The sequence below is a fragment of the Anser anser genome, assembly GCF_964211835.1.
Source record: "Anser anser genome assembly, chromosome: 7".
NCBI classification, from domain to species: Eukaryota; Metazoa; Chordata; class Aves; order Anseriformes; family Anatidae; genus Anser; species Anser anser.
In genome coordinates this window covers 4,223,572-4,240,383 of record NC_139727.1, presented here as the reverse complement: position 1 = coordinate 4,240,383, position 16,812 = coordinate 4,223,572, and the positions used below count along the sequence as shown (strand labels likewise).

The 16,812-nt window shown below is 39.7% G+C and overlaps 1 protein-coding gene across 4 annotated transcripts in view; it reads left to right on the top strand.

The window, feature by feature from the left end:
• Nucleotides 1–16,812, top strand: part of NDST2 (N-deacetylase and N-sulfotransferase 2) — a 136,768-nt gene that overhangs the window by 9,510 nt on the left and 110,446 nt on the right. For 2 of the 4 annotated variants that reach the window (XM_083845214.1, XM_083845215.1), the window contains exon 1: nucleotides 1,867–16,539. The exons of the other annotated variants lie outside the window; for them this stretch is intronic. The gene's annotated coding sequence lies outside the window, so the exon portion shown is untranslated. Of the gene's footprint in view, nucleotides 1–1,866; nucleotides 16,540–16,812 lie in introns of those variants that run through there. 4 annotated transcript variants of the gene reach the window in all.

Genomic DNA, 16,812 nt, shown 5'->3' with positions numbered 1-16,812 from the left:
AAGGCTCCTTGTTCTGTCACTGGCACCCCGGAGCATCTTAAACAGCGATGAGAAAATGTCAACTAATAACACTTACGAATGTATGTTAATTGTTATAATTTTTGGCAATGGCAATTCTGGGAACCAGTACATGACAGCCATGAGTGAAGTAATTCTTCCTCTGTTGTGGTTGCTCAAGTATGGTCTCTCTCCTAGGGAACAAGTCATACTGTGCATTTTTTTGGCTTGGCAAACTTCCTGCGCAAGATCAGCATTCCCATTACACTGGTAGCACAGCATCATCATGCTTTAAATGTAGTAACTGCAGAGGTTATAAATGACTACCGATTTTTGAATGCTGCAATGTTTAAGTATTCAGCTTGAAGCATTTTATTAAAGGGGCCTCATTACCCAGAGCAAGCGCCAAGTGCTTTAAAAATTCTGTGCCTGTTTAATGTAGCTCATATTGGGCATAGCTAATCACTGCTGAGACTTAAAACCTTTAGTGCATCTGGGAGCAGGTAGGTACGAGGCTGGGCAGAGGAATCCCCTTTCTCTTTCCTCTTCAGTAAAAGCTCTTTCTTGACACAGAGGTCCAATTGCTGCTGTTTCTTGTATAATGTGCAGGGCATAGCAATATGTGGGCAGCAAACTAATGCAAAGTACTCTCCTGTCTAGTGTTTCATTGTTCGTTCTGCCTGAGGCTTCGCAACCTTGATCTTTTTTAGTTAAAGTCTTTAAACAATGGATTATCTGTTTTCACAGGCGTTAGAGGATTTGCAATAGCAGTTACCCTTAGGCATTTGGCTCAAGATTACAGCAATAAATAGGTTCACCAGAGCCCCCCCAGCCCTTCCAAGAGCCAGACGGTCATAAGATTTGCCCCTGCCATATTTTTCTACTTCGAAGTCCAGTGAAGTGTGTCAGCCTCTTACCAACTTGCGATAAACCCTGTTCTTTCTGACCATTTGCACTCGGATGGTTTGTGAGTAAAGGAGGATGTGTGTGGTAAGGTTGAGAGCACCTTCATTCTGCTCACAGGACCCTCATCCTTGCTGGTATGGTGGCTTTACTACATTACCAATATGGATTTTCCTGGAGATCAGAGACCTATTTTGAAATCCAGCCTAGCTTTTTTTTCCCCAATGCCCAGCAATCTGAACATTTCATACGGCTTTAAAGTGTTCAAATTGGAATGTAACTTCAGTCAATATTGATATTTCTGATCTGTGTGTGCCAGCTGCTATTTTCCTGAAAGAAGGTGCTGGGACTGTAAGGCCCCACAGCCGAGATTAAAAACCAGTTGCCACCCAGTTGTGATATCTGACGTGGCAATTTCTGCAAGAGCACTTCCTGATTGCTTTGTTTAAACAGGGAATGTAATGTTTTCTTCTGTTACTATGAGATCTGAAGTAGTTTACAGTTATCAGACATCCTGCTATGTTGCTTTGGAGAAAGATGTCAGCTCTCAGGAGAAGACCCAAAAGTCAGTTCTAATAAAAAGCTACATTTTCTATAGCAGTTTATTTCTGGTTAGATGTTCATTGTATGACTTTGCATGGGCTGTGCTTTGCACAATGGGACTTGCTTTCTTCTAAATAGCAGTTTCATCTCAGGAAAGTTCATTGCACAGAGAGATCTGTGACGTCCGTACATCTGAGGGCCTGTGAAGTTTTCCACCCCAACAGATTCTATTGATTTTTCGGCAAATGCTATTTCTCAGCCTTCTGAGCTGTTCTTATCACACCACATCATGCTGCTCGTCACAATTAAACAGCATGTGCCGTTTGGCTGCTGGCTTTATCAAAAGACCCTCCCATCGCATGTACACAAATTGGAAAAGGGAGATAATTCGATTCTCTTTAGAAGGTTTTTTTACTTGATTCATTTTTTTTCTTTCCTGTCAGTGAGTAATGATAAGCATTTACTAAATCACACTATGTTTTCAAAGTATATAATACATGTTACCTTAGTCTTGGAAAACTATGGGTTTACTTTTCAGTAAGAGATAAAAGCATTTAAAGTATTTATAAATAGAGTCAGGTCAACTTCAGCACTTTGCCATGTAAATTTTCATCACAAGATAGTGGAAAAATTGAGTCTTTTTTGGGGGTTAGTACTTAAAATGATAGCAGCATTTTCTGCTGCAGCTTTACTCTTTCACAGTATACTTTGATTCCCCTTCCAGGGGAAGAGTACTCATTTTTGTTTTTAGTAGGTGGTTAAGTGATAAGAGAATTGGTAACTTAACTAAGGAGCGCAGCAAGTTTGTGGCTACACTCTAGAGAATCTTTGTATGAAGGCTGCTGCTTTTTTCACTGGTTTGGAGGGGTGGGATAGGGAAATGTATGTGAACTATCTTGAGTTGGAGCGGAGTCCTCATTGTTCTCTATAACTATCTGGAAGGAGGTTGCAGCGAGGAGAGTGTTGGTCTTTTTTCAGATGAGGAGCGACAGGACGCAAGCAATGGTCTCAAGTTGTGCCAGGGTAGAGTTAGATTGGGTATCAGGAAGAATTTCTTCATGGAAACAGTTTTTAAGCTTTGGAACAGGCTGCCCAAGGGGGCAGCGGAGACCCCATCCATGGAGGTATTTAAGAGATGTGTGGATGTGGCACTTAGGGACATGGTGGACTTGTGGTGTTAGGTGGATGGATTGGAGTTGATGATCTTAACTTAAAAGTTGAGTGAAAGGCTAACTAAAAGCATGGCTTTTCCAACCTAAATGATTCTATGAAAACGAGTGTCTGTTACTGTATTTCTATCAAAAATAATAGAGATGTATACGCATATATGCATATGTAGATTGCATGTGCTTAAGGCTTTGCAGAGCTGCTTAGAAACTCTGAAGATCCCACCCACACCGAGCATACATGAGCCTGGGGTTGACCCTGGAATATCCCACGAACTGCAGGTCCCTGCCCGTTGGGTATGGCCAGCACTGGAGTTGTCACCAGAACTGCAGCTGTCCTGAACAGAGGTGTAGAGGGGACAGGAGGGAGCATCTGTACCGGAGCATCCCAGGGTTGTGAAGTAGAATGTGACAGTGTTCAGAGTGAACCATAAAGATCCTTACAGTAGATGGAAGCTGAAGCTACAAGGTGAGGAAATGAGAGTATGGGTGTTAGAAAAAAAAATGCCTGTTTCTAGGAAATGAATGGGATTCAAAGAAACAGTGGACATACTGAGTTGCTAGTAGGCTTTTGGGTGCTAATGAAATGGAAAATACTGCATTAAGGGGGTACTGCATCTCTCAACTCGTGTTGCCAGAGAGAGAAAATCAGACAGAGAATTGATGGGTGACCAGCAAGGATGGACACACATGGTATGAGGAATGTGAGAAGGTTGGATTATAACAGGTTAGATGGGAGAGACAGGCTTTGGGGGTAAAAAGAAAATGAGATAGGTAAAATACAGATAGCAAGCAGCAGATACAAACGTTTGTAGCACCTTCTTATTCCTTGGAGTGGAATCCAGGTCTCTGAATCCGAAGACTTTGCTATAAGAAAATGCCTAAAACCTTCTGGCAATGCTTTTTCCTTTTTGTATTTCTTCTACACCAAGAACTACCACAGAGTCATTATAATTTATGGTTGGCTCAAGGATGCCTCTGTGGCAGAGCAGACACTGACAGCACTGCCCGTATCAGTGCAATGATTATGTAATGGAATTCCTCCGTTAGGATGCTGTTGAATGTGGAAGTTGGAGACAGGAGGAGGGACTCACGCAGAGATGTGTATGTGCATATGTTGTACACCATCACATTCAGATACTTTGAGGGTTGTAAAGACAAGCACTGAAAGGACTTAAAGTATCAGAATTAATTTTGCCTATGCAACCTTAATGCATCCCCCTTACAAAGAACACTTTTGGACTTACATGGGTCATGAAAATACAGGGGAAAAAATTCATTTTCCAAAACTTGTTCTTACAATTCTTCCCTCTATACATGTTTTACTGTACTTACTGTAAGGAAGAAAACATGCTACAGATCAAAGATTTTAATCTACTGGTATTAGTTGAATTTTTGGAACCCAACGATGTGAGTTAAGCTGGCATTGTTTATGTATTAATTCTTGCTGGTGTTACAGAGTGGTATGTGCAATTTGCAGCCTTGAAGTACTGGATCTTGGGAGCTCAGCTTGCTGTCTTTGCAAGGATTTTTTTTTCCCTGTCTTTGGAGAGTGGGTTGCAAAAAAGTCATACCTTGAATTGTTTCCTGTATTTTGTCCTTTGGTCTTCTCTTCTGTGATAATAGCATTAGCGTTTTGGCCTAAATGATGGCAAAGCTTTGCTAGGATACAGGGAGCAAAAAACATAAATCTAATTGCTTTTAAGGAAAAAGGAAGTGGAGAGGTTGAGGGTGGGAGGTCCTGTGAAACAGCTTAATATAGGACTTGTGAGTCAGTAATTTCCTCTTTCCTTTTGCAGTTTTCTTGTCCAGATGGGGTATTTTCTTTTCCCTTCTCAAGCCAGCCTTTTTTTTTTTTTTAAGGGAAAAAAATGCAAAAATAGTATGCAGTGGCACAGGTGTTTTTCAGGCCATAAAACTGACAGGAAGAGCAAAGAGACAGGAATCCTCTACTGGAGCAGCAGATCATGCAGCTCGTGGCATAAATGCTGCTCAGATCCCGCTCCTAATCCATCTACTGCTTACCTAGACAACCCAAAACACTGGCCACCTTGAGTTGGCCTGTGAAGAAGTGTGCCTCTTTAGAACATACTCTGCTGTAATAGCTAACATGCAAAGTTGTTAGACAGGACAAGTTACTATGAATCATTGTAAAAAAATCCTTTTAGATTCAAGACTGAAGCAATAGTTCAGAGAGGTCTGACTCCTTTTTCATCTCAGTGGCATATTACCACAGAATCTTTTCAGCAGTTACATTTTTTCAAGTGTAACTTTTTATAATGAGGGAAAAAAATCCCACATTTTCTATTATTGTTTTCTACATCAATGATTTCATGTTATTTTCCCAGGAGGATTGCTCCTTTTTAAATTTGTGTTTGTAGTGATTTAAATTTGGGGGTTCTTACTGGAACTGTTGTGTTTTCTGCAGACTTGTTACATTAGTCCTACTTGTGTTGAACTAGCTGATGTAGCTCAGCAGCCCTGTGATCTGGTGCTTTTTTCTGAATCAGTCCTGAACAAGAATCTCCTGTGTTTCATTTGGCACTATAATTAAAGCAGACCAGTTTTTCCATATTACTTAGTTCAAATCCATGTCTTCACTTAGGAGAGACCAGAGAGATTAACAGTTCACCTGGTCACTTATTCTTTGTTAAAACAAACAAATGCTTTGCCTCTGCTCTGTTAAAAAGCCACGTTTTTGGAAGACCACTGTTGGCAACCTGCATCCTTTATTTGGGTTGTCCGCTTTTTCTGTAATGATGTAGCAATTCATTTGTACGTCATGCTTAGAGTTTTGTTTGGTATTTAAATGCTATTTTTATTTATTTAGCTCTAGGAAATGTCTGTTCCGGAAGGGAAGAGGCAGCCATTGCATCCAGAAGCTTACTACTTGGAATAGGCAGCATACAGATGTAACGAGAAGTGGGACACAGCAAGTGACCAGTGGCTTGCTGTGCCTTTCCAGCTCTGTGGGCTGTGCAGAGATGTTTTTGAGCCTCCTGTCTTTTTAAGGAGGGTGGAAGGAGGGCTGATGAGTTGGCTGTGGGATGTGGCTTCAAATCTTCTGGAGCAGAAAGTCGGGATGGGAGACAGGCACAGATTTTTCTGGTGGATTAAAAAAAAAAAACACACAACAAAAAACAAACAGGAAGTGAGTCATGTTCCACTGCCTCTGTTAGCAACACTGAAAGGAAAAAGCTGGTGGATACATGGTTTCCATACTAAATAACAAACACAATAGGTAGGAAAAGGTGTTGAGGGCTGGAAGCAAAATTTAGGCAGAACTGGGAAAATTGAAGTGAAGAAGGACTTTTTGAATGTTTTAGAAAGAAACTTATAGGAGATGTTGATTTGTAATTGACCTTTTTATTTTGCACCCAGCATTGAATTCAGCTGTTTTTAAGCTCTAGATAGCTTGACTGTGCCAAAAGTTATTTTTCAGGATCAAACAGAAAAATGGCATTTGCTGGAGGCCTTTTTGTAAAGTGTTCTGCCTTTTATCTCATCTGCATAACATGCATCAATGGGAGGTGCCTGCTGTGTCTATTCTCCCCCTTGACTCCTTAATTAGCAAGTAACTATTTTTAGTTATTTGTCAGTACTATTTCAGAGAGGTAAAAACAGGTGGGTTGAGCAGAGCACAGATTACTCTTTGTAGGTAGTTAAACTGAATTCTCATCAATAAGAGGAGAGAAACAGGAAAACAATACCTTATGTGCAGTGCAGGTCTTTGTCCTTTCTTAGTACTTGTGGGTGGATCCCACGCTGTTGCCTTTTTTTTCACAGGACCTGCTAAAACCTTGGTTTTCCAAGTAGGCGTCACTGCATCGTGTCACAGATTTACTGGGAGTTTGTGTGCAGTGGAAGGGGTAGCTGTAGTTGCAGTGTTTGTACCTCTGCTGCTTCAGAGGGGGAATAAAGGGTCGGGCAAGTGGGACCATCTTCAGTTACAGCCTGTGTTGAAAAGGAGGAACTCATCAAATACCCATCATATTTAACTTCTTAGCATTAGGTAAACACTGTAAAACTCAGCAAAATGCTGAGTGTTTCACTGATGTTTTGATGTATGACCAATTTGAGCGTCTTCGGCTCATTCAGATTGAGTGCTTTTGGCCGTAGCCCCTGGGTAAAGTGCCAAAAGACCTTTTTTTTATATGTCCTGACAAAATGATGTCATTGATATTTGGTTGTTGACAGCATCGAATGACTCAAAACCATTGCATGAGCTTCTGCCATTTCAGAGATAGTAGTGATCTCATTGTCAGGCCTATTGGAGATATCCTTCAGCTTAATACTTTAACAACTGTTGAATCATCCAGAATTGTTCTAATAAATGGAGAGATTACTTGACGCAAGTGAAGCCCTTATTTCTAACATCAGGGAAATAATACTAGCTCTTCTCAGAGTATGTAGATATCTGTGTTTTCTAGTTGTCAATACAATAGAAAATAAAATCAAGTAAGAGTACCTCTGAAGATGGACAGCAGAATATTTAATCTATTTCAGGGCCACCTGTAATTGCAAGAGATGAATTACTGGCTATGCAAGGCTTTTTAATTGGCGAGAGGGTCATACATTTGCTATCAAGGTTTTCAGATGATAGAGGGGAAGTCAGCAGGCACACTGACAGGGGTTTTGGCTTTAGCTTTGTCAGTAGTTCTGTCCAGGTCAGGACAGAAAACACTCATGTCTGTGATAGGAATAAGGAAATGACTTGCTTAGCCCACACTAACAGTTTGGGGTGGATGAAGAGATATCAGAACCTGTAAGAGGGTTTTCAGAGTATTTCTTTCTGTCAGTCAGCTAAGTAACCTCTTCCAGTATTTTTTAGACATTTTTGTCTGTTTTTTATATATATATATATATGTTTTATATATATGCTGCTTTCTTAATTCTGTAAAACAGCTTCTTGAAAGCATTGGCTTCTGCAAGCTTCACATCCTGCATTAAGGAATCAGATTTGATGGCAAGTTCAGATGAGCAGTACCCCAGTAAACAGCTAATTCACATAGCTGTTACAGTTGCTTCCACCACCAAGGGAGGAGTATCTCTCTAGTAAACTACAGTTCTTGAAAAACAGTTTCTAAAAACAAGGTGTTATATTCAGATCATTACCTTGCTGATAAAATATTAGGCAGAAACATATTCTGCAATGCAGGCAGGCTACTTAAAGTAAATGCAGGCTTTTGGTGGGGTTGAGGAATAATGTGGAATTTTCTAGAACTATCCTTGAGAACTGTGACAGAGCAGACCCAGTTATCTGCACATTGTTCAGGCAGATGGTGGCACTTTTTTAACCTGCTCTCCAATCATGTTCTTTTTAAACAAAATCCAGTGTTATCTCATTTTGTACTAAAATTTATTTGCTGTTTTGTTTGTCTGAACCCTTTGTCCTTGTTCAGAAAGTGAAGAGAGGCTAGAGGTCTGTGCTGTGGCCTGCACTCTACCCTCACTTCACGAGTGTGCATCGTGCGAGGGCAGCTGTGCGCCGGTGCTGCTGGCCTCATATTGGAGAGGACACGTTGGCCGTGGGTGGCTTGAGAGCTGCTTTGGCAGCCTGTTGACATTACATTGTCACTTACAGATCGAAAGGCCTGGTGTTGCCCACACACCTTTTGTCACACCTGTGGTGCTGGGCTCGGCTGGCACAGAGCAGACCTGACTGGGTTTCTCAGCTTGTAGCATTGATAGTCCCTCATGTTGTGAGGTACAGCAGGCCTCAGCCGCGCTGCCTGCACCTTTGTTGTCCCGAGTGCTTGAGCTGGTAGGCTATGGCCCCAAATGTAGAGATAATTTCAAAATAATCATTATCTCTCTATGTTCTCCCAATGATCAGGTGTCTCTAGCTTGTGCTCTGTGCATTTTGTGGTTGAGGTACCAGATACTGGCCTCTGTGACAGGCGTGGTCGGCCTGTGGTGTCACCATTTATAAATAGCTCTAAAAAACAAAGGTGTGCTCCTAGTTGGGCTGAGCTGTGTGCTGGAATTATGCCTGTGGGCCAGGACTGGTGTGGTAAGGGATGCTGGCCAGGAGCTGAGGGGCACTGGGAGTGATTTGTGATACCGGGACTGGAGTAGGAGAGGTTGTCCTAGATCAGTGTTGTGCGTTGGCTTGCTGAGGAGGGAATGGAGGAGAAAAGGAAGTTAGTGAACTGTAGCTGGTGTCTTCTTTTTTTCTCATCAGCAAATTCAGTCAGTGTGTATTAATGAATGAATGAGGTAATTTTTGCTACCTCCTTGGCTTGTATTATCTCCAAGTCTCAGTGATATGGCATGAGAGATTAGATTTTTGCATATGTGCTGTTGGATGAATACAGTACAAACTAAGGGAAGAGAAGTATTTTCACAAACATATCTGAATAGAATATAGTTAGAAACCAAAGGCACCTTTGTGTAGCCATTGTTACTTAAGAATGATGGTTTACTTTATAATGTACGGGAGAGAAGTAATTCTACTGAAGAGTTCCTATTTCTTCATAGAAACATAATATTCTGTCCTCTTACATATGGCCTTTGTGCACTGTGCTTCATTGCCATCTATCTACTCTCATCCCTCCATTTCCCTTCTTATTCTGTCCTTTGTCCTCAAAGCTATAAATAAAATTTATTTAATACTTATAAAACCAGGGATTCTGTTTCTGGTACTGGAGAACAAATTTGTGGTTGGAATTGTTTCATCCAAGCCGAAATTTTGTCTGCTTTCCTGCAATTTCTTGTGTGCTGTAGTTGAAAGGATATTGGCTGTGCATTAGTGCATATGTGGCTGGAAAGGATATGTGGAAATGAGGGGCAGAAGCTGATATTTTCTTTCCCTGTGTTTTTTAAGACAGAAACTAAATATAGTGAGTGTTAAACAGATGGCTATGTTGTCTTGCAATAAATATTTGAAGAAAATTAAATTATGTCCTGCCTGTTTGCTGACGACAGTTTCAGCCCCCATAGTAACAGCAGTAATAATAATAGGAGGATTTACAGTGTATTTATTTTTTAATTCTCAAAGTGAGGTACCTAGGAAGGTCATGTAAGGAGATTTTTTTAATGTGGGAAAGATCAAGTGATATGCTTGAGGTCATCCAGCATGTCAGTGAGTCTCTTGAAAGAGAATGCAGGTCCCCCAGACAATGTTTCCGTTTTAAATCATGCTGACTTGCAAAATACTTACTTGAGCATTTCCTTCAGACCTTCGCTGTTCGATTTTTTTTCTTAATTTCCACCTCATTTTTTTGTAAATGTTAACTCAGAGGTGATAATAAAAAATAGACATACATTCCTGTCCTGTGTACTTGATCAACAGGCTTGCTATGAAAGCCTACACTGAACGCCCTCCTGGAGTTTTGTTGTGAAGAAGAAAAGGTGGTGGATGCCAGAGAGATGATGAAGACTCAGCTGAAATGAGAGATTTTATTTATACAGCTGAGGTTCATCTGGTGATATTAATAGAGTACAGGCATTTCTTTTAGATAGATGGGGTGAATTTTGTATTTAGCTGAGGTCAGTGTACTACTCTTTCCAGCACGAGCCAGCAAATCTTGTTGCCGTTTAGCTGTTCACATGCATTACCTTATCTTTACTGGGAGGATTCTTCTATTTTCTTCTGTAAGGCTTTCTGATGTTGCTAGATCAAAAGCTCTATGTGAGAGACAAAGGATGAAAGTGAGGACTGTAATATATCACTCAAAGGCGAGAAAATTTGACAGTGAAATGGATCCACGGCAACAGAAAAGTTAATCTGGCCCCTACCTCGTCCATCCTCTTAGGAGTCTGCAGAGGCGGTACAAAAGGAAGTTGTGGAGTGTGTGCTCCAGTAACCTATTTCACACCAACTTTCAGTGAGGTTTCTCTGTTCTCTGACTGGAAGTTGTTGTTTCACATGAGGTAGAGTGGAATTGGCTCATACCACATGACCATTTATGCAATGGGAGTAGTTTGCTTGCTTTATTGCATTAGAGTGTGTAATTGGGAATGTGTCTGGCTTTTTTTTTCCTTTTTTTTTTTTTTGTTGGTAGGGAGAGAGCAAGACCTGGGATTCTTCAGTGCCTCTGTAAAACTTTGTCATCTGTCCCAGATTAAAGATATATTAATAGCATCCTGATCTCTTATATGCATGGTTGGTCCTGTTGCCTGGATACTAACATAAAGTGATTAGAAATCATTAATGTAAAAGGAACAAAATGGGTCATAAAAGTACCCAGATAGGCGTGTTTTGCCCACCATGCACATCAGTACTTGGTTCTTTTGTTTGCTTGTTGCAGGTTGTGCTCTGCTGTAATGCTGCACTAGGCTTTTTACTAAACTGCAAGAATAATGCCCATGATATTTTCTGCCAGCTTTTGGGATTCTTTTGCGGATTCTTCCCTGTTCTTTGAAATACATCCATATCCATTTTTCTCACGTCATTTGTACCCTTCCCAAATACGTTACCTTGTTTGTGTGTCTGATCAAAAGCTGTCTTGTCTGTTTAACTTCTTTCAATATGGAATTGTGGTTTTAGTTTCAGTGCGCTTTATTACTCTTTGTGGCAAATACATAAGCACTTTGTCACATAAAGGAGTGTTAAACATCTCTACAAAAGTCCCTTGTTTTTTAACATCTCCCTGGGGTCTTGTAATGCATTTGTTAGGGCTCTGGAGAGATGTCACTTTCTAACCTCGTTTCTGGTTCAGCTATTCTCTTTTCCATCATTTCCTACAGTGTTTCTGAATTCCTTCATGAAAATATATGTTCACTTACCTCTTTTTCCATGCTTTTTTCAAGCGTGGAAGAAAATACCTGACAGTTTTGGTGGTGATTTTTCAGTTAATCCTCTGTTTCTTAAAGTTTATTCACACATAGAGGTGCTGTACTTTATTCCAAATGTGATTCCCCTCTCCCACCCAAACTGTTCTAGTAGCACTCTATGATACTTTTGATTTAAGGGTGCAGTATCTAAAACAGTTTTTTAGTTTTCCTGACTTAACCAATTGCTAGCAGTTGGACCGCAGTAACTGAATTCTGAATTTGCTTCAGTTATAAAATAAATTGTTTGCTTAAACTGTATCTTTGTAGGCCTTTGGTATGAACTGACAAAGAAGGAAGAAGGGAAACAGTAATGCAGGTTTCCTAAATTCACGATGGTAAAGAATGAATTCATGGATTTCAGGCGTGTGAAAGTATTACTTGCTTGCTCTTGGAGAATTGTTATGTGTTGTTTAGCACTAGTATTACTGTGAACGAGTGTTAAGTGTAGACATCTTAGATCAGTGTGATTTGGTGATTAGGGAAAGGAATGTAGAAGGATTGTTTTGTGGTTAATATGCTCTAGCTGGGATTAGAAAATTTGACGTAGGTTCCCCGTTCTGCTTTTCATGTTAGCTTTGGTAATTTATTTTATTGCTGCTTTGGTTCTGTTTTTGTCAACTAGGATAAGACTTTTGTTCTAATGTGTTGTCTCAGTTTATTTGGAAAGGAATGTGGGACAGGGACTGTCTTCTATTAGTTATACAGAAATCAGATTATATACACAGATACGGATGTGTACCTGTGTATGTGTTTGGATAGATTTCATAATATATAGCAATCCTAATCTTGTCTGAAGCTTCTTGCTGTGTGCTATAATATAAATAGCAATGAGAATATAGCTGAAACAGAAATGATATGATGCTTTCTCAACAATCTGGTCATGAAATACAACTTTTGTTTTAACTGTAGATGGTGTTTTTAGGTCTTGGCATAAAAACCATATGATGGCTTTCTGAATTCATAGGTCAGTGCACAAATATATACAAGAAAAATTTATATCCATCATTTCATAACTTTATTTCTTTGATATCATAATTCTTATTGCTATATAACCCAGTCTCCTTTGTGCCTTACTTTGCATCATAAAATGCACTTAGGAGAAATAGAGAAACGGATAGGATGAGAATGTCACATCCAGTCAGAGCAGTGATATATGTACAATACAGTGTTCTGTTTCCAGTAGTACCTGATGGTCAGTTGTTCTGGGGGAAGTGCTAAAATCTCCATTATGGACAATAATGCAATTAGGTGTGAGAGTTTCAGAAACACTTCAGAGATTTAAGCACACACATCCTGCTGAATGGCAACGAGACTAAAAAAAAAAAAAAGGCACAACAAAACAGTGTAAATGCCTATCTCCTTTGTGTTTGAAACTAAATTTATTTCTGTTTTCCTATGTTTTACTAGCTCTTAAAAAATATTGCTCTGATAATGGTTTACATAGGTATGCATGGCTGCTTCTTCTCTAATTCTGCCCTTCCATTTTAAATAACTTGACTTTTGATTTTACTGTGTTGTTATTGCTTAAAGTAAACAGCTTGTTTAGTCAAGATTTATTAGCTGCACAAATACTGAACAGAGAAGGCTAGCTAGCTAAGTTAGCAGGCTTGTGGAAAAGAAGCAGGTGGTGTAGAAGATCATACCTTCCTTGTACATGAGTCAACAATGCAAATAGTGCATGTGAAGGAGCCCAGCGTTTGAGACATGTAATCTTTCTCTCTGGCACGAACTGGTAAGATGTCAGCTGGAATGCTGCAGACGGTTTTGCACACCATACTTAGGAAAGATCAGGACCAACTGGAAATAGCTCATGAGAAAGCAATTGCAATGAAAAGCTGACCTACAAGAAAAGAAAAAGAGTCAGGATTGTTCAGGCTGGAGAAGGTAAATTAATTTAAAAACTTTAAAGTGTGCTGCAAAGAGAAGAAGAACTGTTTTTCCTCTGTGTTCACACAGAGTAAGACCAGATGTAAAGGGCTTAAATTGCAAATTTAGAGTAGACTTTAGGAAAAGCTTTCCAGCAGTGCAAATAGTTAAGAAGTAGACTGAATTGACTAGGGACCTCCTGAAGTTCTGCCTTGGAAGATTTTAGCAGAGATAAAAGGCAAATGTGTCAGGAATGCTTTAGTTATCACTGATCCTACCAGAAAGAATTCCTTCCAAGCCTGTTCTGTGTGATTTTAAGGGTACCAAAATTATTTCTGTAGGGTTCCTTTGATATTAAGCATATTCTTTGCCCTGATCATTTTCTTGAGCATTTTTCTCTCTGCTAAATACAGTTTCAGCCATGGTGGACTGAAACACATTGAAGGTGGGAGTATGTTAAGAAAGTGTATGTTAAAGAATGCTACTATAAATAATGTAAATATATTTTCTAAATGCCTTGTTTACTTTTTATTTTTATTTCTGCCATACTGACCAAATGACTGACATGTGACATAAATTCTTTCAGGCTTACTACAGGTAATTCAGAGCTCATAATCAAAAGACCTCTCTCTTTTTTTTTTTTTCTTATTTCCTTCTCATGTGCTTCATTGCTCTGGGTGCAAAGCACCCAAAGGCTCTCTCTGTGTTAGAATCTTCTGTGCATTTTAGCATCCTTACTGAAAGTTGTATTCAGTTGAAATTTTGTGTTTGCTTCCTCTTGCAAATATTTAATAACAAACCAAAAGAAAATAGATGCTAATCTTTGAGAGCTCCCCAAATACCATTCTTCCACGCTCAGAACTGATCGGTGATTCCCGTTTTGTTTCTTATTGCGTTTCCCGCTTGTGACAGTACTTTGTTCTCCTTGCCTGCACAGTGACTTGAGTGGCCCTTTGTAAAGGACTTCACAAAATCTTTTGAGAAAGTTCCAATAAACAATGTGTTCTTGTATTCCTTTGCTCCACAGGTTTTTTTCCTAATCCTTGAAAGAATTCAGCTCCTTAACAGATCTACCTTGTGTTAAATTCATCTTGTCCCTGCATCCATGTTAAAATCTTCAGTGTTCACGTGCTGCAAATGATTCTTCTTCCCTTCGTTCTTGAAAAGTCTTGGGGTTTTTGCAGATTTTCCAATTTACAGTCTTTCAGTTTTATGTTCTTGTACCGAGGTGTTGCTGACAAATGGAAATGCAAGGTCGATATACAGTGGACGTTTTTCATTGGCATAGATTCATACACAGTCCCACTTTTCTCCTGCCCCTGTACAGCTGCGTGCATAGTGAGTGCCATTAGAAGTGTACAGATTCACAATGAATTCAATCTAAAAATGAAAAGTAGCTCCGTCATCACAGCGCATAGCATCACAGGGCAGCGGTGGCTGCACAAAAGCAGTGTGCATCTGGTTAATGTGTGGGAAAGGAAGGGGAAGGAAGATAAATGCCTTGTTTTGACAGTGCTGTTGGCTTAACTGTGTATCGTACATAGCTTAAGATATGTCAGATTGTCTGGTTTGGTCTTGTCTTATTAAATCAGATAAGTTAAGCTGAGAGTAGGAAATTCTCAACAGGGAATCACAGAAATGTAAACACATTACCAGCAGCACTGAAAATCATGGTTAGCCACATGGAGACCCTGTCTTACTGTGTCTTACTGAGAAATGTATGTTTTAGAACATTATTTCAGGCTATTTTTTTTTTCTAACTTCTGATGCTGAGTTGGAAGTGAATCAAATATAGGTGAAGAAAGGACGCAACAAACAAGAACTAGAGATGTTAAAAATAGGGAAGGAGTATAAAAATTAGATATTTTCCGTTTGTAGGGAGCTAATGGAGAGAATGTAGTCAAAAATGTTAACCTGAAGTCTGTTTTGGGGGAGACTGAAGCTAGAAAAGCACTAGTGTGCTTTTGGGTGGGTGGCTGAGCAGCAGATAAGTCAGTTTGCAGATGCATTGTGACAGCAAGTATCAAATTAATATGATTTCAGGTTATACAAATTAGAGAGGAGTTCCCTTCTTTAACAAGTTTGAGAATTAATTTGCCAAGACTGCAGGCCCAAAAATCTTGTTTCTAGACAGATGTAAACCAATTGAAGAGAGCTGAGGGAAAAATGACAAATGACTGCAGACTGAGGGACTGATGGGCAAATATGCTTTCCTTGCCTATGTGATAACCAGAAGTGCTGTTATGAGAAGTGATAAGTCTACGAATATTTGAGAGGCACATACTTGAAAGATGAATACTAATTAATTTAATAGGGTAAGAAGGGATATAACTAGAAACAAGGGAATGAGATTATAAAATATATTAAAGTATGGCATAGTCTCCCCAAAGGAAAGGGTGGAAGAACATATATAATATACTCTGGTAGAAAGATTCAAAAAATAATCTAACATCAAAGAGTCAGCTTTCAGATGAAAATAGATTGGATAATTTAGTAAGGCTCTTTCACTCATTTAGTTTCTGTTTGCTTTTGAAGTATTAAGGAAAGTTGGCAGCCTTTCTTAACTCTTTATTTTTGCATCCCTAATGCTTCCTGCTGATTCCTATCTACATTATTGCATACCAGTGCTAGATGCTGCCTTTCTTTAGAAAATATGTTCAAAAAAGGAGCATTAGAGCAAACAGTGTAAAAAGATAAAAGGGGAGGAGAAAGATGAATAAGCTTTGTGAGTGACTTTCAATAGCATTATGTTGCTGCATACTGCCTAAAAGCTGCAGTTGGAAATGAATAGGAGCTAACTAGTATTGGAGGTCTGGTTGCACTGTTTTGTTTCTGATTTCATCTAGGTAAATGGTGGGGATGGAGCTCCCAGAGTGTGAGTTACTACTTGTGTTACATTCGGCCAGCCTGCAAGGGAAGGAATGGTAAGATCAGGAGTAAACCTTTTTAGCAGCAGAGAATTTTCCCTTGATGAACCAAACTGTGTCTTAAATTGCAGCCAGAAAGTCAGTTTGACTGCATCTGAGAGAATGGAGAGCTGCCCTAAGCTTCTTGTTTGCCTTGTGCCAAATTGGCCATGAAACTGAAAACCTTGTGCTGTGCCAGTTGCTTCTTTTTTGGATAGGCTGTCAGGTGCCTGGAAGGCTCTGGTGTGGTGAAGGGAGATGATGAGGAGTCACCCCATGAAGCAGCAGCCCACATTGCTGGCTCGTGAGAGGAAATACGTGGCTGTGCTTGGCATTTGCTGGCTGACTCCTGTTGGCTGGAAGGCAGCGCTGGAATTAATGTGAGGAGATTATGTAAAGAATTCGGGAAGTGTACCAGTTTGGGGTGTTTTCCTTTATAAAGCGTAGAAATGTAACCTTAGTTTGCAAACAGCACTAAGACAAAGCTAATTTATGATCCTACACTGCATTTCGGTACATGGTCTCTACATGGATCTGTACAAGGATTTAAGCTGCTGTCTGAACTCCAATATACAGAGGGCTTAATCTAAGGGGGTGTTTTATCTCTTCCATTATGAGGAAGAGTCTTCATGTGAAATTTAAAGCCAGGTTTT